Below are 27,638 nucleotides of genomic sequence, written 5' to 3'. Positions count from 1 at the left end.
ATTTCATATTGTGAGTGTGTTGATGGATGGGAGAAAATGGTTCCAAGGGTGAGCGTTTGGTGAATGCCTTGGGTATTGCAGAGAATTCTAGACTATATTATCTATGCAGCATGCTCAAGTGAGTAATGTGAGTATATAGCTCAGATAAATGCTACCTGACAGGTATCTTGCTATGGGGCAAAAAATGGTCAAACACCACTAGTCCAGTAAATCTTTCATGTTCACGCTACTCTAATTGGAATAAGAACCAATTCTCAGCTGTAAACTAACCATCTCAGTCTGTGCACGGCTACCATGAGCATTTATGAGACAGGGATTAAAAGCAAACACTATCCTAATGCTCTCCACGGGGTCAACTGGCAGGACCATCTTGATCAGAGGCCAAGATCAAAGAGTGAAATCGATTTAGTCATTAAGTTCCTCTTGGGCTTCCAGTCTGACTCATTTTAATCCTCTTCTCTTTTCAGGTGCTTAATTGTCCTTGTAGAGTCATGGCCTTTGCTAGAAATTAAATTACCGTTAATGTTTATTTCTAAACAAAATATGAGGTGAAATGCTATGTGCTGTCCTCTTCAGATTACTGAAATAATGTGCAACCATGAGTCAAATTTTGAATAATTTTACCAGAAATTGTGATTATTTTCCTACATAATTTTATCTCTCATCTATTTCTACATGAACTATATCACCCATTTTGTTTATTCAGTAAATAGCTATTGTTCCTAGTAGAGACCAGCCACTAATGTAGGTTCAAGAAAACTCTTAACTAATAGAAACAAAGACCTAGGCCTCGCTGAAGCTTGTATTATAATGCTGTAAATTGGATTAAATACATATTTCTAAGATGATTCAGGCTATAAAGTATAAAGGGCATTACTTATATGAAGTTGTCAAGAAAGATTTTTATAATAAATTGATATTTGAGTAGAGACCCAAAGGAAGTGAAGGAGTAAGCAATACAGAATAAGCAGGGAAAAGGTATCTGGGAACAGAGAGGAAATCCAAAGTCTCCGGCACTACAACATATTCAGTGTGTTCAGGACACAGCAAGGAGACCAAGGACATTGGAGGGTTTTGAACAGAGGAATGGCATGATCTTACTTATGTTTTAAAGGATCGCTCTGGCTGTTATATTGAGAAAAGACCCCCAAAGACAAAGGTGGAAGCAGAGAGAGGAGTTAGCATGGTGTATATATAAGAACAACTTGGCTTGTATTAGGAAAGTCTCGAGGAAGGGGATGAGCTGTCATCTCATTGGATGGTGTCATGGTTAGGGACAGGTGTCAATTTGGCCAAGTTGTGGTACCTGGTCATCTGATTGGGCAAGCGCTGGCCTGTCTGTTGCAATGAGGACATTTCATAGGATTAGGTCATGATCACATCAGCTACATCCACAGCTGATTCCATTTGTAATCAGCCAAAGGGGAGTGTCTTCTGCAATTAGTGATGCTAAATGCAATCATGGGAAGCCTTTTAAGGAGGACTCAGAGGAGACAGGTTACTTTCCTGCTTTGGCTGGTGAGCCTCTCCTGTGGAGTTCATCCAGGCCATCCATCGGAGTCATCAGCTTTGCAGCCTGCCCTGTGGATTTTGAACTCTGCGTTCTTACGGTCACGTGAGACACTTTCATAAATTTTATATTTGCAAGTGTTCCCTGTTGATTCTGTTTCTCTAGAGAACCCTAACTAATACAGATGGGGTATGAAAAAAAAGATGGCAAAGCTGTCTCCAAGTGTTTTTGGGCTGAGCATCTGGCAGAATGAAATTAACTGAAATGAGAAGACTATAGGTAGAGCAGCTTTGATAGAAATGGAGAGGCAGAGTTCAATTTTGAACATGGAAAACACCTATTGACATCTGAGTAAAATATCAAGCAAGCAAATGCCACAAAAATGTCTGGAATTCAGGAATAAGGTCAGGACCAGAGATACAACTTTTAGATTCATCAGTTGGAATACCATCAGATGGAATGTATTGCCATGGGAACAGATGGGATCATCTAAGGATCATGTGTAGTCAGAGATGAGATGGAGGCCCAAGGCCTGGATATCCTAATTTTGGAATATGGAAGGGAAGACAGACAAGCAAAGGATTTGGGGAAGAAAAGGAGAGACTCAAGAAAGAATGGTATTTCAGTGTCCAGGTGAAGAAAGTATATCAAAAACATAGAGATTACCTTTGTTGATGATTTTAATGATGTAAGATGAACACACACATGACTTTGAAAAGGCAGGAAGGAAGTCATACTTGATGAGAAGTTTCAGTGGATTGCAGGAGATGGAAACTTGATTAGAACGATTTAAAGAGAGAAATGGAGAAAAGAAGTTAGAGGCCCTGAGTTGACCAATTCTTTGAATAAGTTCACCTGAAAAGGGGAATATAAAAACAATTGGTACTCCTTAGGGGACATAAACAAGGGAGATATTTTAAGTTGGGATATTTTAGCATGTTTATACAGTGAAGGGAATAACCAAATAGAAAGAAAACAATTTATGACACAAATGAGGGAACAGTTGATTGCAGAATTGTTGCTCTTGAGTAGCCAAGAGGTGATGAAGGGTGTATGCACAGTTCTTTTCAACAGGACCGGAGATAGAGCCAGACCCTCAAATGTAAGTAGGTTGATAAATATGAAATGACAGGAAAGTGGGGACATTTTCTTCTCCATTTTTACCCACAAGGAATAAGAAAGTAAAGGTATCAGCTGAGATTGAGGAGTAAGGAGACATTTTTAGAACTTTGATGGCAACTGGTCAGTGTTAGAGGTACAAAGTATATAGAATTGTGATTTGTCCAATTAAACAGAGCACATACAGACTCAAGACATGAAATCAGCAATGAAAAGAATGTGTTTATTTCTTTCAGTCATTCATTCCTTTTCATTTCTTAAGAAACATCTATTGAACATCTATAATATGCCAGACCCTGTGAAGAACCCTGGGGAAATTACAACCCTGGATAAGTTTTTAGTCACTGTGATTGAAGAAGAGCTTACAGTTTAGTGGGGGAGATAAACATGAAAATAAAAACAATAAACTGAAAATCTCTTAATTTAATTATAACATATGCCAGCTTATCAGTGACATTGATGCCTAGATTCTTGGGACAGTGCCCTCTTCAAGTATCTTGTCATGATGTCCCAATAAACACAATCAGAGGTATAATTTGTTTCCATTTTTGCTTTAGAAAATGTGGCCACTATAACCGTTACAGAGGAATGTTCAATATGGTAAGAGAGCATACTGTCAAAAGTGAGTCACTCTGGCTAGAGAGAAATAGGAAAAGATTCATTTGGACAAAGTCTTGAAGGGTGAGCAGAAAAGGCAATCATATGCCATAAAAAAATGAGTAAAATCCAAAGACATGGATCTGGACAAATATGCTGACACTAACTTGCTAATGGAGATAGTCTGGACACTTCAGATAAGTGAGATTCACTGTTTGGTGTTGTTTTATTTTTAAGCAGGAAAAAAATAACATAATTGGATTTTGTTTTAGATCATTTTGGTTGAAGATAGACAGAAGGAAGAAGAGAGAAGACATAACATTAAGAGGCTGATGAGGACTATACTAGAACATGGACAGTGGTGGCAAAAAGAATGGATGGATTAGAGACATTTCAAAAGTGTGATTGACAAAATTTGCTGACTGACTTGTTAACGAAGAATGAAGGAGCTGACGGGGTGGGGGCGGTGGTAAAGATATCTCTAAATTTTCTATTTTACAGACTGAGTGGAAAGTGATATAACTAACTGAAATCGGAATCATAGGAAAAAATGTCAAGTTGTTTTGGTTTTGCTTTATTCTTATTTTTTTGGAAAGATAATGAGGTTTGCATGTTAGCATTATGTTTGATTTGTAGGTAGCTATTGGACAGGGGAACTATAAGACTTAGAGCTCAGGAGGTAAGTATTTGGAAGTTGTCATTATATAAGTGCCAGTTAAAACCATGGGAGACGATGAATAATTGAGTGCTTGTGTCTGCAAGGAGACAAGAAGACTGAAGACTGACTCTGTGAGGGGATATGAATAATTAAGAGGCAAGTCAAAGGAGCCTCTGAAAGAAGGGACATGATCAACATCAAATGCTCCAAGAGAGCCTGAAACCAGAATCCTGGGTTAAGCCATGAGTCAGCTGATGGTGACTTAAGTGAGAACAGATTTATGTGTTTCCACCGCATGAGCAAGAATAGAGATTTAACAACAGGGGGATGATGACATATGTGTAAATGAAGCATTACAAATATGATACCTCGCCCCCACCACAGGGTATGGGAGTAATATTTAGGAAGTATCACTCATATAGGTAACAAAATGGATGGAATTATACATCCTTTATTCTCTAACTCAAATAGCTCACCTGCTCAGATCAAGGCCACATACCACAATAGATGTTTCACATGTGGAGGAAATCAGAAGATGGGAGAGGAAGTAGAACAATGAAGGCCAGTGACATGTAACTTAGGTAAGAGGACCTGGTCACTTTGTCAAGGATAATATAGTCCAAAATTAATGAAAAGAAAATAGAAAACACCGCCAGGCTTGTTTTAGTTTCCTGGCTGCTAAAACAAATCTTATACAATCAGTTAGTTTAAGCAATGAGAATTCATTGGCTTACCATGTTGAGGCTAGGAGAAAACCAAAATCAGAGCATCAGCAGGGTGATGCCTTCTCCCTGAAGACTGTGGTATTCTAGGGCTGGCTGCTGATGACCCTTAGGGTGTCTTGGCTTTTTCAGCATACAGCAATGCATGTGGCAGAGTCTTCTCCTTTCTCTTCTGGCTTCCATTGACTTCCAACTTCTGGCAGCTCCCCATGGCTTCTCTCTAGTGTCCAATTTCTTTTGCTTATAAGAACTTCAGTCATTTTAGATTAAGGCCCACTTCATTCAGTGTGGCTACAGCTTAACAAATAATATCTTCTAAGGTCCTATTTACAATTGGGCTCACACTCCAGGACTTGGAGTTGGAATACGAGCATGCTTTTTGAGAGGGACATGATGCAATCCTCAACACTACCCCTCCCTATCCCCTTCTTGAAAACATAGCAACCAAAGAAAACCCAAATGCACAGCTTTATCTAAATCCCTGGGTCTTAGACTGACCACAAACAAGAAGGAAAGACTATAATAATTATCTTCAGGAGTAATTTCATGTCATTATTTACCCCTTAGTTCCTCTTTCTAAATTGTTCTCTGGTAAGGCTGAATGCACAACTCACAGGAAGAAGTCATTCTGGAAATATTTATTTAGAGTCATTGCATTGCTTCATTCTATAAACTGTGCATTAAAAAATATAAAGCTAGAAGAGCAATATTTGCGTGGCACTTTTCCATTTATAAATTTTTTAATGAAGTCTCATATTCAACCTCCCAATAATCCTATGGAAATTGATAATTTCGTTATCATCATTATTAAAAATGTGGAAACCAAGCTTCAGAACAGGATAATGAATTTGGCTTCAGGTTGCCTGAGTAGGAAAAGGCAAATTTAATTGAATCCAGGAAATCTGACCCCTATGCTCTTTCCACTATATTAACTTGGTTGTTCAACAGATGATGCCTAAATCCATAGAGGTTTCCTTTAATTTCACAAGAAGCAAATTGCAGTATTAACTGGGCTAGGTCCCCAATGAATTGACAAATCAAAGTTGAGAAGGACTATACCATTTTGTATGGGTTACGTTTCAAAATTTATACTAAGCAGGAAGCTTTTACTATTGTATATTATAAAATATATGATAAACATAGAATAAACACATTGAACAAGAAAAGAAAGAAAATAATATGAGAAAAACATTGGTAAAGAAAAACAAGAGAATGCATTGTAAGTAGTATAGAAAATTCCCTCCGAGATTCCACTCAAGAGTGAGCAGGGCAGGCAGTGAATCAAGCTTCAAATGGTTTTGTGCACTAATGAAATGTGTGAAAGGAATGTATGGATGACTTTAGGGGTTTTTATGGTCATGGACGTGATGGTGATTTCTTTAACTCTTGGGCGGGGGAATGAATAATTAGTTGATGGCCATAGAGAAACACTGACTGATGTAACAATGACTAAAATCATCTGCAGGTTATACACACAAAATCAAATACATTGCACTGTTCTTCATCAAATATTAAGGGATTGTTCAAGAGTATTTATATGACAGGACTTAAGATTTTTAATTTTTACATCAACCTTATAACTTAGCACTTTGGAAAAATTATTTATTGTTAACGTTTTTAAACTGGAGATCTTAAAATTGTGGCTGAAAGACACATGCATGTTTGAAGATATTGTATGATTTAAGAGAGAAAAATTACAAGGACAAATGAAAAGAATTGATGTACACATCCCTCAAAATTAAAACAGAGGACTTGTGACAAATAGCTTTTTATTGAGGAGAGGAATTCATAAGAGTTTTTTCCTGGTAACTTTTCTTTGAATTAGCAGGAACTCAAGTCTGGTGATTTTATTTCCAATTCCAAGAAACAATTCAATTGCCAACACAGATATCTGGGTTCCATGCAAATTTCTAAACTGACCCCTAACTTCTATAAAACTATCATGTTTTTCATGCCAGCGGTCTTAACTTCTGTTATAAACTCGTTGAAAATATTTGTATTTATTTCCTATACATACTTTTTTTTTTTCTGGGGAACTTTGACCATGTTTAGAAAGGGATCTTTCTAGAATCTCAAGCTCCTTCCATATATGGAGAAATAATTGAGTGGTGGTTGCTGTTGTTTTCCTTATTAGATGACTTCAAACTGTTTTTCCCCATAGGATGAAACAAGCTGACTCTGAAACTTACTCTGGAATAAAGCACCTCTTAAAGTCATTGGCTGAAATGGTGGCCCAAGGACAAATCAGAGGCTGAGAACTTTTGTCACCCATAGAATTGAGATTATGTTACTTGAATAAATGGCATGTTAAGCCATGCTTGGCCATTATCCTTCCTTCTGAGAGTTGTGACAAATCCTATACTTCAAAGATGCCATCATGGGGGAAAATGAGTTCTTTAGGAATGAACAGTATTTGTCTTCCTCAAGTATATCTCATCATTAAGAACAAGTGTCTGGAAAAGAAAACAGTTCTTCAAATGACATTGCAACTGCTCCTTTTATTAACAATAGAACAGAAATTTTTAAAGGGAAATCTGCCTGCCCTTATTAGTTCTCTTGATCATTTGCCAATCTGTAATTACTGAAGTAGCAACTTGTATAATAAATTAAAATGCATAATGCAAACAGGAGAAAATCATGCCTCTTAAAAAGTAGTCAGTGTCTTCAAAAATTAAAAATACAATTCTCAGATATGCTGTCCAAGAATATTTATTTTAAAAAGAAAATTGTCTGTACTTAAATAGCCCTGAGTAAAAATGGAAAATGCAAATATCTATCTTACTTAAAGGTTTGTATTCTACACATAGGCATTGATTATTGAGAATGTAAAAGACTAATAAGTGCATTATCATTACCTAAGAGGGTATATTCCAGCTGGCTGTGCATCTTTCCAACAAAAATAAAATAAAGAAAAAAATAAAAATAAAGTAAAGCATAGCTAATATAGTTAAAACTTTTAAATGAAACACTTGCCCGTTTTACAAAAGGCATTGACTATTGAATTCACTGTGCATCTCTCAAATGAAGGACTAGATTTTTTTTATCATTTCTCAGAACATTTACATCACTCCAGAAAAAGAAATAAAAAGAACAAAGAGCAAAATTATACATACCATGCCCCTTATCCCTCCTTCTTATTGACCACTAGTATTTCCCTTTACCCAATTTATTTTAACATTTACTCCCCCTATTATTTATTTATTTTTAATCCATATTTTTTACTCATCTGGAAGGACTAGATTTTTAATGTTAGCTTTTTAAAGACCACAACTCACTTCATTAACAATAAGATCAGGCAAAAATTGACATACAGAGTATTTAGCCTTTAGATTAGTTTATTTTTTATTTTTTACTTCAAACAATCAATTTCATTCTACACTTATTACCTCATTGATCTCTGATAGCGTTCAAGGATGGTGTTATCAACATTTTGCAGATAAGTAAAAAAAAAAAGTTGAATCCATCTTAAGAATCAAAACTCATTATATACGCCTGCTATGTGTTATGTGCTTGAGCAAATTTGAATTTTGCACCTCCTAAACTCCTAAAGGGATTCCATACTGCCTGCTGCTTGAGATAGCATGGCCCACTCATCAGTATTTACTTTTGTTGTCGAATTTAGCTATCTTAGTGCCACAGGTAAACAGTCTCAACACCGTTTTACCTGGTAGCAAAGCCTCAGGGTATCTTTGGTCACCTTGCTAGGTATGCTGAACTTCATTTCTGCAAAGAAAATGTGGTTGATTGATAAAACATCCAGACTGTTTTTTGTAAAAGCTAATCTTAAGATAGATTTCTCAATGAAGGTAACAACTTGCCTTGACAACTTAGTGAACATAGTATCATCATTTCACACAAAATATATGGCAGGCATTAATTTTCAGTGTCAGATCAATCCATTGACCACAACTATCAAGAGTACAAAGAGCCTGGACAATTAATCCACATTTGACATGTAATTACTATATAATAGAACTGCAACCTTCACCGTTTTTCAAACCAAATATCTGATACTATGCTTTCAGAGGTTATTGAAAGCACTGTGCAAAAAACCTTTGACTAAAACTCTCCTTCTGTACTTATTTGCTTATTAGTTTGCATCAAGTCATTGTTTTTGTTTTGGTTTCTTTCCAATGCTTATCCATCCTTCCAAAAGTGCTATTTCTAAAGTAGGATTATCAGGACATTCCTTGCCCTTCCTCTCTAATCTGGCTGACCATTTTTTTTCTTTTACATGACTATGTCCATATTATTTGTACAGAATATCTAAATGGATACATATTTCTTTAAATTTTGGTATTTTTGTTGTCTGTGTTGTTGTTTTTTTTTTTCTGTCAAAAGTGGGAAGCCTAAGGAGGCCTGGAGTTTGGAATCTTAACATTTATCCATAAAATGACTTTGCCAACTGATAATTCAGAATATTTCACCTTTGAGCTATCAAAAATGGTTTTGGGGGGCAAGGAGCCACCAGAAGTTCAGATGAAGCTATTAAATGGCATTTCCCACAAGGTTCACCCCTATATATTTAGCTTCGTGCCTGCTATATAATGGCCACTCAGCAAGTTTTTGTTAAGTGAATGGATGAATTCCTTTTAAAGACATTGTGGTAAAGTCTAATTTACATGAATTGATTTCAGGAGGTTGGGAGTAGATTGTACTTGTCAGTGTTGGTTATGTTCACTTCTAGTTAACAAAGGAGGTTTTATGCACCCCTGGAGTACTGAAGAAGAAGGCGGTGCAGCAGTACTCTATGCTGCAGTATCTGTGTGGCATTGAAGACGGTGCAAATGTGAGTGAGATGCAGTATTGCATAGTGGTTAAATTATGGACTCAAGAGTTACAATGCCAGGGTTTGAATCCTGGTTTTGCTCTGTAGTAGCTCTCAAACCTTGGACAAATTATTCAAACTCTCTGTTCTGTGGAAATAACAATACTATCCGCATCATAGACTTAAAGTGAAAGCATTAGATGAGTTAATGATAATAAAATCGCTCCTGGCACAAGTAAATAAATATCTGAATCACTTCTAATATCTCCCCAATATCAAAATTTAAGTTCCTCCGTCAGTTCTTAAATTGTGTGTGTGTGTGTGTGTGTGTGTGTGTGTGTGTGTGTGTGTGCGGGTATAATTGCTCCTCTTTTCTGTCCTAGCTCACTGGGCTAAAATGCAAATATCGAAACAAATCAGAATGTCTTTACGTATATTTGCCTCCTATCTTGTATTTATAGGGAAATGAAAATCAGTTTCCACCATGCCAGACCTTCTGGGAAATCTCTTAAGGCATTACGCACCAAACCCTCAGCACTGACCTCTTCCTGACCCCAGAGGATGCCCAGACACAGCAGTATTCAGACTCCTGCTGGAAATCTTGATGTCTCGCCAACCATTATGATCATCATAATAGCTGACCCTAGGCTGGTGATGATTCCATGTTATGCCCAATTTCCTACATGTATCAGACCATGTAGGACCAGTTAAATCTACTTCTTAGCCACCTAAATCTACTTCTTAGTCACCTGGGATATGAAGGGCCAAAGAGTTCTCATGAGTTCTGATTACAGACATCTCAAAAGAACTCTTTGGCCCTTCATATCCCAGGAATCCAGTCATTCCAATTCTCAACTTTCTTAGACTCAGGATAAGCCTTCTCTTCTGAACTGATCTTCAAACTTTACTCTCTGATAGCTCAACCACCCTTGGTTAGGGTCCATCAGCCACAGTTCTAGAAAATCATTCTAGAAACCTGTGATACTATTCATGGCCTGTGATCAGGGAAGTTACTGATTCTTATAGAGATGATTTTGACAAGAATTCAAATTTGGCATATTTAACCCAAACTGGTATGTTTTGAATAGCATTGTATAGTTCTCTTAAAATACCTTCCTATTGTTTATCTACCCTAGTGCCAAATTTTTTAAACATTTAAAATTTAATCCCTCAAGTGTAAAAAGTGTTCTATCTTAAAAAGGCTTTTAGAGTTTCTTGAGAATACAGATTTCCCAGACTTTACGCAGCACTCAATATCAATTATTTACATCATCACCAACCATGTAAGTGTGAGACTGTTGACCCATATTATATTTAGTCCTCATATTAAATCTGGAGGTCATACTCATTCTAACAATTTCAAGATGAAGAAACTGAGGGTCAGAGAAGATCAAGTAGCTTTTAGGTGGCTAAGAAGTAGATTTAACTGGTCCGAAGCCCATTCGCATTGTTTTCTTATTGTATCTGCTCAAATCTGGTTGACTAAATGTTCTGCTTTTAAAGTTTGAATTTACCCAAATAACCTTTTATACTTAGCTTTCCTCTTCCACTTCCTTGTTTTGATTCTGTATAAACATAGACGCTGTTCACCACTTAATTTCAAAGGGTTTTTAAATGTCAGGAGTTGAGCAGAAATTTCATGACTCTCTAGCCTCTTTGCAGGTCATTAGTTCAAAGTATTTTTTAGGCCAACCCGTCAGCCCCCAGTGACTCCAAATGCCAGTTAAACAGGTGCCCACCCTTGATAATATCTACTTAAAACCCAAAGAGTAAATCATATAAGTAGCTCTGCAGATTTGACTATTGAAAGACTAATGGGTCCATATAAAATAATCTTCTTCCAACTTTTGGGCTTAAGGAAGCTCTAAAAACAAATTAACATTAATGTTTTTCCAAGGTTTGTTAACCTTGCTTGTTCAACAGCTGCTCTGCTTTCATAATGAGAAAAAAAAGGAGCCATAATGACCCTAAGGTTGCCAAAATTTGGGGGTGAACAAGTTTTCTGTGCTCTTTGGAACATTCTCTCTCCATGAAGTATGACTGCCAGACTCCAAGAGATTCAGGACTTTTACATCTCAGCAGTGATGGATGCCACAGATATGCAGCAAATAGGGCTGCAGTAGAATTTAATGTTCGCTTTAGATGGTCTAGTACTTATTAGAAAAGGTCACCCATTGTCCCGCTCAGATGATTAATGCAGACTCTTGCATCTTTATGGGATATTTCTGCAATATCTGCTGCTTAAGTGTCTGTTTGTTCCTCATTTCAGACTCTACCAGTGCGCAATGCTCAACATGAATTTAGATAAGTGGGGAAAAATGCCACATCTCAGCTCCAGGTTTTTGTAGATTAACATATTCAAAGGAAGCTTAAATTGTGGGGTCCAAAGAGTGCTTAAAGCCCATTTTCATCAAATTTCCCCTAGCAATTTTCTTTAAATTTATGCTGATAGCATAATTACTATAATAAACAAACCTCTTTCTCAGAGATACTTGGGAAAGCAAACTGGAGTTATTTCCTTCCAGAAGCCGATTAGTTCAATTCTGCTAGATTAATTTTAGTAGCAATAATTTATTGTTACTTCTTGTGTTAAGAAAAGCAAGATTTCTTAAAATATAAATGCTTGCTACCTTACCTGCTAATAAGTTATAACATGATGCACAAAACTGCTTGTGATAATCTCTGAGGTCAGGAGACTTGTCTTAACTTGTCACTTTCTGGGATCAAAGAGCAGGAAAAGTTCTTAGAGTCCCTATACTAATCCAAAAATTGGTCCTCAGTGGACAGAATTTTTGAGACTCAACCACACAAATTTAAACACCTAGATTTCTAGTTCTTTTGTTTTCGCTATTTTTTTCCTCTGATTTTGCTCTTTTTTCCTGTTTCACAAAACTGGGGAATCCAGAAAGTACTAAATGCTTAAAATCCATTTTTATATAACTTCTGCTCATATAACATTCACTTGGCTGTGCAAATCCATTAGGAAGCTCCTACTGTTGTCCTGGAAAATTTTTATAGTGCCCTGGATTTTAGATGAAGAAAGAATATTTTCTTTCATCTAAGAATATTTCTTTAGATGAAGTTGACCTGGAAGGAGGCCCCCGTCACTCAAATGGCTTTTTCTCTGTGACTTTCTCCTGCCTGAGCCTATTGATGGGTTTGTTGTTTAGCTGTTACAAGACTGCTTTATGTGTGTTACATTTCATAGCACTACCATGTTCAATATTTGTAGGTCAAATTGTTTTGGTTTTTGTCATTAATGTTGGACACAAAGAACTGATCAAATTGTCAACAGTCAATCTAAAAGGATCAATTATATGCATCCAGCCCAGAGCCAGTGGAAAATGTAAGTTGTAAAATAAGATGTCCTTTTCCTTTTACAAGCCAGTCCTGTTTGCTAACGGGGTTAAAGCAATTCACTTTAAATGGCATTGGCTGAATTTAGGGCTGGTCATATACTCCAGTCAAAATTTGGTGAGAAGATGAAAATAGGAGGTTCTACTCAATACTCATTATAGTTTTTCCTTTCATTTAACACACACAAGTGATATCTAAGTCCCCCTTTCCTCCATTACGTGTAAGGTTAAAACATGTAATGTATATGTGAATAAACATTACATCACAAAAACTGAAATGTATTTTTTTAATTAATAAAAAAGTTAAAAAAAAACTGAAGTGTATATATGAATAATTTTTCTATTTTCACCACAAAAGTCTCTTGCTTAAAAATGAATGTTATAAAACTCTTACAACTCAAAAGAAAAAGAAAAGTAACCCAATTTTTAAAATGGGCCAATGATTTGGATAAACATTTCTCCAAAGAAGATATACAATTGGCTAATAAACATGTGAAAAGATGCACAGTATCATTAGTCATTGGGGGAAATGCAAATCAAAACTACAAGGACGTATCACTTCTCATTCATGAGGAAAGCTTTAACCACAAAAGCAGACAATAAAAAGTGCTGCAAAAATGCTGTGAAACTGGAGCCTACTACATTGCTGATGGGAATTTAAAATGAAGTCACTGTAGAAAGCAATTTGGCAATTCCTCAAAAAGTTAACATGCAGTTACCACATGACCCAGCAATTCCCATTTCCAGATATATACCTAAGAGAACTGAAAGCATATGTCCAAACAAAAACTTGTATACAGACATTCACAGCAACATTATTCAAAATAAGCATGAAGTGGAAACAACACAAATGTCCACCAACTGGTGAATGGATGGACAAAATGTGGTATATGCATTCAATAGAATATTATTCAACTATTAAAGGGAATGAAGTTCTGATACATGCTACTACTTATGAACTTGAAAAACATTATGGTAAGTGAATGAAGCTAGACACAACAGATCACATATTATATGATTCCATTTATATGAAATGTCCAGAATAAGTAAATCTATAGAGACAGACTGTAGATTAGTAGCTGTCAGGGCTAGAAGGGGGGCGGTAATGGGGAATTACTGCTAATAGATACAGGGTTCCTTTTTGGGATGGTGAAATATTCTGGAATTAGACAAGGGTGATGGTTGTATAAGTTTATGAATGTCATAAAAAGCAGTTGACAAGTCTATACTTCAAAAGGGTGAATTTTATGATACGTGAATTTTATCTCCATTTTTAAATGAATTTTTAGAGATTAATGCAACTCAGATCGGACACACTTGGATCCATTCGAAGGAAATCCATGTCTCCTGTATTTGCATCTTAGCCTTCTCCACCATTCTTGCAGGAAGGTAGAGTTGTGCCTGTTGCCGATAGCCAGAGTTGCCATAAGCAAGTGAGAGCCTGGGCACAATCGTGAGAAAGCACTCTCCCCCATGAATGGAAGGCAAGCTGAAACCTTCACCTGTGATTTGTGTTCATTGGCAACACGACGGACCCCATAACCCCATTAGACCACCTAGTCCAGAAATTTCTATTCCCTTGACTGTCTTTGTTGGCCCCGTTGGGGGCACCTTGGCCAGGGGATGGATACGAGGGACCAACTCAGTAGAATAATAACGTATTTGGAAGTGTACAGGAAACCAATACTTCCAATGCATGTGTTATTATTATTTAGCTCTTGTCCAGGTGGGTCCCACTTCAGATCCACTGAATTTCTGGAGGTAAAGGCCAGGAATTTGCATTTTTTATAATTTCTCCTGGTGATTCTTCTCCACACAGAGTCTTTTTGTTCCTTCTAACCTTATATTTTGAAAAATGTCAAATCACAGAAAGTTGAAAAAATTATAGTACAATGAATGCCTATATGAAGACTCTGTGGTTTAGATCAGATTCATTGTTAGATTTTGACATATTTACCTTCTATCTATTTATTTCTCTGTCTCTTTAATCAATTTGAGGGTAAATTGCAGTCGTAATCACACCTTAAATGTTTACCTAAAAAAAAAGGCATCCCCCGCCCTAGCCATAATTCTACTGTCTCACTCAAGATAATTTAATATTGATAAACTAACATAATCAAATACACAATCCTTATTCTTATATTTCCAATTGTCCTGATAATGTCCATTCTAGCTATTTATTTTGTGTGTTTTAGCAACCAATATTCTGTCAAGGACCACACATTGCAATTAGTTTTCATATCTCTTTAATCTAGAATAAAACCCCCCAACTTCTTTTTATTTTCAAGTCATTGACATCTTTGAAGAGTACAGAATAATAGTCTTGAAGTCCCTGAATTTGTATTTGCTTTATTGTTTCCTGATGATTAGACTGAGGTTAAACATTTTTCTTAAGATAATGTGTCTATTTATTCACTATTGGTAATCTTGGGTGGTTACCACCAGATTTCTCTACTCTAAAGATATTTTTCCGCTTTGTAATTAATAAATAATTTGAGGATGTTACTTTGAAACTGACCATTAATTATTATGCATAAGGATTTTTAACCAGCCTCTCAAATACAATTAAGTCAACAATCATATATTTCTGTGTAATTTATGTTGTTATTATAGACATCATTAAACTTTGAATTCAGTTGTAATAGTTTCCTCTTAATCTTTCCTTGAACATAGTCTCAAAGTACAAGGATGTCTTCTTTCTTCAGTATTAATTTTACTGTATAACTAAGACAAGCTCTAAACACATTTCTAGCTCCTAAAAGATTTCAAGAAAATGTTAGGGTCTGGCAGAAAATGTTTTCTAATCTACGGTTCTCCAAAATATCTTAATTTATTAACTGTGATAAATGATTAGCTATTAACATGCTTATCATTGTATTCTTAGTCCCTATGTAAATAGAAATGTTATTTTGTTCTGCTTTATAAATCTTATGGATGTTGAAAAATTTTCTAGGGTGACTGATTCATTTTTCAGTAAATGAAAAGATAATGCATCTTAATCTATCTGTTAAGCATTGCTGAAATTCAATTTTTGCTGTGGAATGCACTCTCATACATATTTTAAATACACCAAGGAAGATAATGTGACAAAAGCAATATATGGCATTGACTTTGAATGCACCTTGCCCCATCCCTTTTCATGTACATAGGTATTTGACTATTTAATCTTATATATTTAGATAAGATTATCTATTTGCTGAAATGGGTATGTTTTGTCATAACAAGACTGCAAATTTCTCACATTTCATTTAACTCTATCTCACCATGTCTCAAAGAGTGCAGGTATCCCGAAAGACTTCAACTGATGGAATTCTGTTATTTAATGTGTAGATCCAAGTATATTAGAATATAAAATCTCTAAATATAAGTGTTGGGATTTTTTTTTTCCTCCAAGACGAAGCTTTAGTTCAGAAAAGCATCTGATTCTTCCTGTAAGTCCTTACCATTTGGCTGGGTTTCTCTTCCTATCGTTTTGTCCACTTAGTAAATAAATGGAATGGCCTTAGCTCAGCAATTGCCAGCCTCTTCCCACCAGGAACCAGAGCTCATGGCATCTTGCCCATTGGTGACCAAGGAGCATGCTGATGCAAGGAAGCATCACTCAGTGGTGATCACCCTATTCTTTGGTCCCACTTCTAATGCCATCAACTCTGGCCACTGTGGTTCCAGTTGCAGTGGGTTCTAAAGAAATATTCCCAATTAATAACACACTCAGAGCCTCCTGAGTTACTTCTATTGACAGTTTAAGCAGACGTCAAGCAATGAGACTAGTCTTCTTCCCTAGGAACTTTAGCTTGGAGGGGAGTGAAGCAGCAGGGAAAAGCCCAGAGTGGGTGATTTCTGCCAAAGTCCCTTAGCATCTTGCTGCTCTATTAAAGTGGTAGTTACTGATGAAGTGGGATATGATAAATACTTATTAGTCATTACCTATTAGCAAAATACCATGTTAGGCACTGTTGGAAGTAATAAAATAAAATGCAAGCAGTCCTTGCTTTCAAATAGATTACAGGCTAGTAAGGAAATAGGAGACTATATATATATATTTTAAATAGTACTATATATATATAGTCTATATATATATGTTTTTTTAATAGCACTATTACATGGCACATTGTAGTCAACGTCAAAAAAAGGAAGAATAAAAAATCATGAGAACTTTCTCGGACCATAAAGGAATGATGTTGGAAATCAATAATAGGCAGAGTGCCAGAAAATTCACAAATACGTGGAGGCTCAACAACACACTCCTAAACAACGACTGGGTCAAAGAAGAAATTGCAAGGGAAATTAGCAAATACCTCGAGGCGAATGAAAATGAAAACACAACATATCAAAACTTATGGGACGCAGCAAAGGCAGTGCTAAGAGGGAAATTTATTGCTCTAAATGCCTATATCAGAAAAGAAGAAAAGGCAAAAATTCAGGAATTAACTATCCATTTGGAAGAACTGGAGAAAGAACAGCAAGCTAACCCCAAAGCAAGCAAAAGGAAAGAAATAACAAAGATTAGAGCACAAATAAATGAAATTGAAAACATGAAAACAATAGAGAATATCAATAAGGCCAGAAGTTGGTTCTATGAGAAAATCAATAAGATTGATGGGCCCTTAGCAAGATTGACAAAAAGAAGAAGAGAGAGGATGCAAATAAATAAGATCAGAAATGGAAGAGGAGACATAACTACTGACCTCACAGAAAAAAAGGAGGTAATAACAGGATACTATGAACAACTTTACGCTAATAAATACAACAATTTAGAGGAAATGGACGGGTTCCTGGAAAGACATGAACAACCAACTTTGACTCAAGAAGACATAGATGACCTCAACAAACCAATCACAAGGAAAGAAATTGAATTAGTCATTCAAAAGCTTCCTAAAAAGAAAAGTCCAGGACCAGATGGCTTCACATGTGAATTCTACCAAACGTTCCAGAAAGAATTAGTACCAATTCTCTTCAAACTCTTCAAAAAAATCGAAGTGGAGGGAAAACTACCTAATTCATTCTATGAAGCCAACATCACCCTCATACCAAAACCAGGCAAAGATATTACAAAAAAAGAAAACTACAGACCAATCTCTCTAATGAATACAGATGCAAAAATCCTCAATAAAATTCTAGCAAATCGTATCCAACAACACATTAAAAGAATTATACATCATGACCAAGTAGGATTCATCCCAGGTATGCAAGGATGGTTCAACATAAGAAAATCAATTAATGTCATACACCATATCAACAAATCAAAGCAGAAAAATCACATGATCATCTCAATTGATGCAGAGAAGGCATTCGACAAGATTCAACATCCTTTCCTGTTGAAAACACTTCAAAAGATAGGAATACAAGGGAACTTCCTTAAAATGATAGAGGGAATATATGAAAACCCCACAGCTAATATCATCCTCAATGGGGAAAAATTGAAAACTTTCCCCCTAAGATCAGGAACAAGACAAGGATGTCCACTATCACCACTATTATTCAACATTGTGTTGGAGGTTCTAGCCAGAGCAATTAGACAAGAAAAAGAAATACAAGGCATCAAAATTGGAAAGGAAGAAGTAAAACTATCACTGTTTGCAGACGATATGATACTATACGTCGAAAACCTGGAAAAATCCACAACAAAACTACTAGAGCTAATAAATGAGTACAGCAAAGTAGCAGGTTACAAGATCAACATTCAAAAATCTGTAGCATTTCTATACACTAGTAATGAACAAGCTGAGGGGGAAATCAAGAAACGAATCCCATTTACAATTGCAACTAAAAGAATAAAATACCTAGGAATAAATTTAACTAAAGAGACAAAAAACCTATATAAAGAAAACTACAAAAAACTGCTAAAAGAAATCACAGAAGACCTAAATAGATGGAAGGGCATACCGTGTTCATGGATTGGAAGACTAAATATAGTTAAGATGTCAATCCTACCTAAATTGATTTACAGATTCAATGCAATACCAATCAAAATCCCAACAACTTATTTTTCAGAAATAGAAAAACCAATAAGCAAATTTATCTGGAAGGGCAGAGTGCCCCGAATTGCTAAAAACATCTTGAGGAAAAAAAAACGAAGCTGGAGGTCTCGCGCTGCCTGACTTTAAGGCATATTATGAAGCCACAGTGGTCAAAACAGCATGGTATTAGCATAAAGATAGATATATCGACCAATGGAATCGAATAGAGTGCTCAGATATAGACCCTCTCATCTATGGACATTTGATCTTTGATAAGGCAGTCAAGCCAACTCACCTGGGACAGAGCAGTCTCTTCAATAAATGGTCCCTAGAGAACTGGATATCCATATGCAAAAGAATGAAAGAAGACCCATCTCTCACACCCTATACAAAAGTTAACTCAAAATGGATCAAAGATCTAAACATTAGGTCTAAGACCATAAAACAGTTAGAGGAAAATGTTGGGAGATATCTTATGGATCTTACAACTGGAGGCGGTTTTATGGACCTTAAACCTAAAGCAAGAGCACTGAAGAAGGAAATAAATAAATGGGAACTCCTCAAAATTAAACACTTTTGTGCATCAAAGAACTTCATCAAGAAAGTAGAAAGACAGCCTTCACAATGGGAGACAATATTTGGAAATGATATATCAGATAAAGGTCTAGTATCCAGAATTTATAAAGAGATTGTTCATCTCAACAACAAAAAGACAGCCAACCCAATTACAAAATGGGAAAAAGACTTGAACAGACACCTCTCAGAAGAGGAAATACGGACGGCCAAGAGGCACATGAAGAGATGCTCAATGTCCCTGGCCATTAGAGAAATGCAAATCAAAACCACAATGAGATATCATCTCACACCCACCAGAATGGCCATTATCAACAAAACAGAAAATGACAAGTGCTGGAGAGGATGCGGAGAAAGAGGCACACTTATCCACTGTTGGTGGGAATGTCAAATGGTGCAACCACTGTGGAAGGCAGTTTGGCGGTTCCTCAAAAAGCTGAATATAGAACTGCCATACGACCCAGCAATACCATTGCTAGGTATCTACTCAAAGGACTTAAGGGCAAAGACACAAACGGACATTTGCACACCAATGTTTATAGCAGCATTATTTACAATTGCAAAGAGATGGAAACAGCCAAAATCTCCATCAACAGAAGAATGGCTAAACAAACTGTGGTATATACATACGATGGAATATTATGCAGCTTTAAGACAAGATAAACTTATGAACCATGTAATAACATGGATGGACCTAGAGAATATTATGCTTAGTGAATCCAGCCAAAAACTAAAGGACAAATACTGTATGGTCCCACTGATGTGAACGGACATTCGAGAATAAACTTGAAATATGTCATTGGTAACAGAGTTCAGCAGGAGTTAGAAACAGGGTAAGACAATGGGTAATTGAAGCTGAAGGGATACAGACTGTGCAACAGGACTAGATACAAAAACTCAAAAATGGACAGCACAATAATACCTAATTGTAAAGTAATCATGTTAAAACACTGAATGAAGCTGCATCTGAGCTATAGGTTTTTGTTTTGTTTTGTTTTGTGTTGTTTTGTTTTGATTTTACTATTATTACTTTTATTTTTTTCTCTATATTAACATTCTATATCTTTTTCGGTTATGTTGCTAGTTCTTCTAAACCAATGCAAATGTACTAAGAAATGATGATCATGCATCTATGTGATGATGTTAAGAATTAATGATTGCATGTGTAGAATGGTATGATCTCTAAATGTTGGGTTAATTTCTTTTTTTCTGTTAATTAAAAAAAAAAAAAGAGAAGGGATAATTGGAGATGAAGGGATACAGACTGTACAACGGGACTGGATATAAAAACTCAGAAATGGACAGCACAATACTACCCAATTGTAATGCAATTATGTTAAAACACTGAATGAAGCTGCATGTGAGGTATAGGTTTTTTGTTTTTGTTTTTTTTGTTTTTTTTCTTTCTATTATTGTTTTAATTCTTATTCTGTTGTCTTTTTATTTCTTTTTCTAAATCGATGCAAATGTACTAAGAAATGATGAATATGCAACTATGTGATGTTATTAAGAATTACTGATTGTACATGTAGATTGGAATATTTCTAATTGTTTTGTTAATTCTTTTTTTAATTAATAAAAAAAAAAATCATGAGAAACGTTGAAAATTCTCAAAAGAAAGACAAAATTGCTTATTAAACTGACAGCCAAGATTCTACCACTAGGTGTTCTGAGCTATGGGATTTTACAGGATACCAGATTATAGAAAGGTTTCTGGTATTAGCTGTGCTGAGAAGAACAAGATTTTCATGACGCAGAAAACAAGTCTCAGTGAGAAGTCAGACTCACATCTCATTGGGCATATTATTTTTGTAACTCTCCAAATCCAAACCACAAGATTTAGACAAAACCACTCATTCATTTATCCATTGAATACAGTTATCAAACAGCAGCTCTGAACTGGAATCTTATCTAGCACAAGGTGATGCAATTGTTAGCGAGACACAGGGCAGTGAGGCGAAGCAGACAGGTAAGGCAGCAGTTTCATTACCCTGCTCTGTGGGTGAAGTGTGATACAGGTTCAGAGAGCACCTTACCCATTCTGGGTGTTTCATAGAAAAATTCCAGAAAGAGACACATCCATCTTAAAGCCGAAAAAGCAGCATTCCAGACGAGAAAACAGCATGAGCCAAAGCTCTAATTGCCCCAGACACCCGACTCTATCCCCACAAAACTCCCCAACATGCAGAATTCTGCCCTTGAGGGAAACTGCTTACCCTCCACTGGGCACAATACTATAATCTTCACTCTCCATTATAATATTATTGATCCACAAGGGTACAACATGCTACTCTATTTAGAAAGCATTTATTCACCACAATCTAAAGATATTAAGTACTTGTTCAAATTAAACAGCCTTTGGTTACATAATGAAAACTTATAATGGTCAGCTGGTCAAACTACAATGGATTTTATTTTAAATAAGGAGGACAGGATTTTCTATTATCACTAGATTTTGAATGGCATTATTTTAGGAGTGAGTTATGGATTATTTGTAGGAGGAAAAGATCAGAGACGTTTGACCACAAAATACACTGCTGTGCTGATCTAATTTTCAACCTGATTTCAGAACTGCAAATAGCCCCTGCCCTGCTCACAGAGCAGCCGGAGCTCATTTGGGGTGATGAGTGGAGTGCGGGCAGTGGAACATTCTCAGTGCATCAGTTAAGTGATCTCGGCAGTCCAGAGAGAACCAAAGAGAACAGTTCTAAAAGAGATGAATATTTGAAACTACTTCTACAGCACTCAGAGAAATGGTTTTCTTATTTGCTGACTTGAACTAAAAAATAAATAAAATCTTCTACTATGATCTTTACACAATGTAATTGAAGAGAGCTAGACAGAGTTTGCAAGGCCACCTGAGATCCCCGGGCATTCCAGTGCTGCTGTGCATCCATTTGAATTTCTCCCTCACCCACCCATTTATGTGAAATGGGAGCCCTGATATCATCTCCCCCTGACTCTCTGACACCTTGTTCTATCAGCTCTTTCCTCTGTTTCTGGTGTGTGCCATATCTTACATATCATTGGCTGCTCTGAGCATGTACACAACTCATATCTTTCATGTGTTTAAAAGAAGGAGGGGGGCTTCTTTAGTCAGGTTTGTCCTGACAACTCCTCTGTTGGTCTTCTTCCATTCATACTCATGATCCTTGGCAATCACCTGTCATCACCCTCTGAACTTCCTAACCTTAGGGTGATGTGCAGGCTTGAAAGGATTATGTCCCCCTAGAAGAGTCATTGCTAATCTTAATCCAATCTTGTAAGAGCAACCCTTTCTTCTAATCCCTATTTAGCACTGTCGATTGGAAAACCTGATTAGATTATCTCCATGGAGATGTGACTCACCCAATTATGGGTATTAACCTTTATTGAGCGAGAGATGTGACTCCATCCATTCCAGGTGGGTCTTGATTAGTCTACTGGAATCCTTTAAAAGAGGAAATATTTTGAAGAACACCTCTGAGCCACGAGAAAGCCATGAGGGAACAGAGCCACAAGAAGCACGAGAGCCCATGCAGCCAGAGATCTTTGGAGATGAAGAAGGAAAATGCTCTGTGGGAGCTTCATGAAACAAGAAGCTTGGAGAGAAAGCTAGCAGATGTTGCCATGTTTGCCACGTGCCTTTCCAGTTGAGAGAGAAACTCTGAAAGTCATCGACCTTTCTTGAGTAAAGGTAAACCTCTTGTTGGTGCTTTAATTTGGACATTTTTAAAGACTTGTATTAATTGGGACAACTTCATGGCCTTAAGACTGTAAACTTGCAACTTAATAAATTCCCCCTTTAAAAGCCATTCTGTATCTGGTATATCACATTCCAGCAGCTACCAAACTAGAACATGGTGTCCTTCCAACCATTACCTGGTTGCTGTCCCTACACCTCACTCTGTCTGCTCAGACAATGATTACCTATGTCCTCCTACCTGCAAAAACCAAAGGATTCTCTCCTACATTCCATTACCAACCTCTCAGCAGCACCTGACTCTGGAAACCACTCTTTTCTTTACAAGCCTCTTTTTTTCACCTTCTGAAATGTCACCTCCAAGCATCACACCCCAAAAAGTTCTTTCTGCAATCACTTTGCCTCTCTCTTTTGCTGGGTCTCTTTTCCCTTTAATATTCTTTCCTTATTGCTGCCATTAACTTTCTTCATATTACCTGTCACACAGCTTCAAACATCCTCTCTCTCCCAGAGAACCCCAGTCCAGATGCAGGACTGTTTCCTGCAACCCATACTTGTAATGGGTATGTGTTCTACCTGAATGTCACACAAGCTCTTCAAGCTCAATATAGCCAAATCCTAAGTGACCATCTTTAAAAAAAATGTTTTAGTAGCGAAATTGTGGATTTGCAGAAAAATCGTACCTAAAATATAGGATTCCCATATATCTCCTCCACATTGGTGAGGAAAGTTTGCTAAAATTTACGATAGCATCTTTTTGTAATTCTACTGTTTTTTAAGTAGTTACATTTGTTACAATTGATGAAAGATTAGTACTATTAGCTGTTATCCATAGTTTACGTAGGGGTATTTTTACCCATATTCCCAAGTTATTTTTTTCATGCATGTCTTTATTTTATTACCCATTTACCCATACACTGGATAAAGGGGGTGTCAGTCACAAGCTTTTTACAATCATTATCAAAGATAAGGCTACTGGATTTCAGTTCAACAATTTTAGGTATTTTCTTCTTGGCTATTCTAATACACTAGAAACTAAAAAGAAATGTCTATATAATTAATCAGTAGTCATAATCACTTGTTAAATCCTGACTTCTCAGTTGCAACTCCTGCCTCTCATTTAATCATTCTCTCAATCTTCAGGGATATATGTATGGTCAAGGACAATTCCAACTTCTTCATGCTGAAAATGGGTGTCAACATTATGGGGTAGAGAAATGAAATTGGTTGATGTTCTTGGAGAGATTGGTACCTCCAGGTCTCAGGGCTTATCTGGCATTAGGAGCCATCTGGAGGTTTTAAGTTTCTGAAAAAAATAAACTTAATAGGTAAAACTTTTATAGAGTCTTAGATAGAGTCTGGGGTATATTTTTAGGACTTTCAAGAATGCTTGGTTTGGGCTTGGCATACTGTGGCAATTTGCAAAATTTGGCTGAAGCTTGCATAAGAATAACTTCCAGAATGACTTTTCAAACTCTACTTGAAATCTCTATACTTTGTTTCACTCCTCTTTTGCCTTTTGGTCAAGAAGGCATTGTCAATCCCAAGATGCCAGGACCAGGCTCAGCCCTGGGAGTCATGTTCCACACTGTCAGGGAGACTTATACCCCTGGGTGTCATGTCCCATGTAGTGAGGAGGGTAGTGACTTTATTGCAGAACCATCATCTTTTATTCCTGACTCTCCCCAATACCTATAATTGCTCAAGCTTGTCTTTGAGGAATAGTTTCATGTTCAAACAACAAGAGCACGTATTTTTAAAAATTTATCTATATTCCTTACTAATCTATAGGTACTCTGGGGGTAGGAGTTCTGCCTTATTAATTTATATACCCTTAACACCTAATAATTGTCATAATTATTTAGGAATGGAATAAATGAATTAACGGAATGAAGTGAGGTCTCCTGCATAGCAGTCTTTTTAGCACTAGAAAGAAGCACATCAGATCAGAATCCCAACACATAGTTGAAGGTATGAACTGGCATAACTGCCCAGTGAAGTATCTCTTTTATCTCTTCTGGTAGCTATCAAAACCTGCCAGGCTATCATTAGTTCTCTCTCATCCAGGCAGGCAGAAGAATGAAATCCTAGGAGAACACAGAGGGTGAAAAAAATAAGTGTCTGTAAGAACAACAGTGAGGAACAAGTATATTTATAAAGGAAACATGGTGACATGCTCCGGGAAGAAGCCTTTCTTCTCTTTTGATACTTAATATTCAGCAGACTGAAGGCATTCAATCTGTAGTAATGGATAACAGTCCTGAAGAAATGTGAGGAAAGTTTAGCATTAGCCTTCCATGTTAAGAATATCTAAGGGAATGACTTCAGTTGGAAAGATAAATTGCTGTAGAGTAACATCAGGACATCAGTCTTAAAAATTCCATACATGAAAGTGACCAAAGGTCCTTTGGAGTTTCTAGCTCACATTAAAATAAAGAGCTGTGCAGAAGATTATACGAGGACACAGAGCAAGGGAACCTTATTTGATCTAAAGAAGTTAAGGGAGCCCCACCGGAGGATGAAAAACCTAAGCAAAGTCACAATGGATAACTTTTTTATTTAATTTTTTAATACAGAAGTTATAAGTTTATGGGAAAATCATGCAGAAAATACAGACTTCCCATATATTCCCTTATTTTTAAAACCTTGCATTAGTGCTGTACATTTGTCACAATTGATGAAAGAATATTTTGATAATTGTACTATTAACTATAGTTCCTGATTTATAATAGCATTCTCTGTGTTGTACACTAGTATGTTGTTGTTATTAATTTCTATGCTGGTAACATGCAAATGACCTACAATTTTCCCTTTTAACCACATTCCAATATATACCACAGTGCTGTTAATTATGTTCCAATGTTGTGCTGTCATCACCATCATCTGTTGCCAGAACTTTTCTTTGGTGGATAACTTTTCAACTGGGTATTTTTTTTTTTTTTTTTTTTTTTTGAGAGAGGGAGGAAGGGAAGGAAAGACAGAGAAGGAAGGAAGGATAGAAGGAAGGAAGGGAGGAAGAAAGGGAAACATCTTTAAACATTTTCTTGTTTTATTATATTTTGTTTGTTTGTTTGTTTTTTACATGGGCTGGGGCCGGGAATCGAACCGGGGTCCTCCGGCATAGCAGGCAAGCACTCTTGCCCGCTGAGCCACCGCGGCCCGCCTCAACTGGGTATTTTTAAGCATAAAGAAGAGTGGGCTAAGGAACAAGAGAGTGAAAATGACACATTTGGGGAACTATGACAAGTTTGGCAGGACTTGGAAGTAATTTGGGTGTATGGGAGGTAAGAGATAGGTATGGAAATGTAGTAAAGGACAAACCATGAAGAATCCTGAATGTTGTGCTTTATAGTTTGACACAACTGGTATTTGGGAAGCCATGGAAGGATTTTGAGCAGGTTAGCAGCATGAGCAGAGTTATATTTTAGAAAGAAAATTCTGAGCCAACATATACAATGAATTTCATAGGACCAAGACTAGAAGCAGGAACGCAAACTAGAAGACCATTGCAATAATCTATCAATAAATAAAGATTAGGGACAGAAAGCTACAGAGGCAAGAAGCTGAAAGCAATGAAACCCTGAAGGGAAGGTGGGATCAGCAAATGCAACCATGTGCCTCGCCATGTGTTGGAGGAGTCCAGGATCGCCAGCAGCTGTTCTTCTAGGAGAAAGCATCGCCTGATGATGCCTTAATTTGAACACATAACGCAGCCTTGAAATTTCTATCAAAAGTGAATAAAAGGGCAGCCCACAGTGGCTCAGCAGGCAGAGTTCTTGCCTGCCATGCCAGAGACCCGAGTTTGATTCCCAGTGCCTGCCCATGCAAAAAAAAAAATGTGGATAAGAAGCTACATGTCTTCTTGCATGCAAGAAGGGAGTTGGTGGATGTTCTGGATATCCCCCTGTTTTGGAGCATTGTTGAGGAGAGGTCCCAGGTGGAGTCATTTCAGACCCAACCAGATGAGCTTTTGATCTCCACCTATCCCAAATCTGGAACAACCTGGATCAGTGAAATATTGGATTTGATCTATAACAATGGGGATGCTGAGAAATGTAAAGGGGATGCAATATGCAGACAAGGGCCATTCATGGAATTGATAGTCTCTGTATTCTCAAATGGCATTAACTGTTGAAAAACATGCAATTGTCTTTGATTAGTGAAAACACACCATCCTGCTCAACTTATTCCTTCTTCATTTTGGAAGAATGACTGCAAGTTGATTTATGTGACTTGGAATGTCAACAATGTAGCTGTCTCTTAGTTTTATTTCTACCAGATGGCAAAAATGCACCCAAAACCTGGCATCCGGGGGGAGTTCCGGGACAAATTCATGGCTGCAAAGGTGAACTTTGATGAAGGTGAACTGGGAGAATCAGTTCACTATAGCCCAATGGGAGAGATCTGAAAAAGATTATGAAAAGATAATGTAAGGGTATTCACTGCAGTTTCTATCAGAGATCTGAGGAATATTTGCTCTTTCTACAAATCCTTTAGCAGGCACCTAAATTAAAAGGAAACAATTCCTCCAAGCTTTTAGTGAAAGAAAAGTCTGTATGTGATGTTTCCTTAATTACTTAGATCCTTGGCTTTTAAAAGAGCAGTCAAAGAATTTCAAAGCCCACATTGGAAAATCTAATACTGTCTCTATGATTTTAAGTACATTCCACAATGTTTTGGTATTCTTAAAAAG

At 36.8% G+C, this 27,638-nt stretch overlaps 1 pseudogene; it reads left to right on the top strand.

The window, feature by feature from the left end:
• LOC143662427 (sulfotransferase 1 family member D1 pseudogene) overlaps positions 1 to 27,353 on the top strand; it is a 129,326-nt pseudogene extending 101,973 nt beyond the window's left edge.
• The last annotated feature ends 285 nt before the right edge of the window (positions 27,354 to 27,638 follow it).

The sequence above is a fragment of the Tamandua tetradactyla genome, chromosome 18 (genome assembly GCF_023851605.1).
Source record: "Tamandua tetradactyla isolate mTamTet1 chromosome 18, mTamTet1.pri, whole genome shotgun sequence".
Lineage (NCBI taxonomy): Eukaryota > Metazoa > Chordata > Mammalia > Pilosa > Myrmecophagidae > Tamandua > Tamandua tetradactyla.
This window is presented reverse-complemented; position numbering and strand designations above follow the sequence as displayed.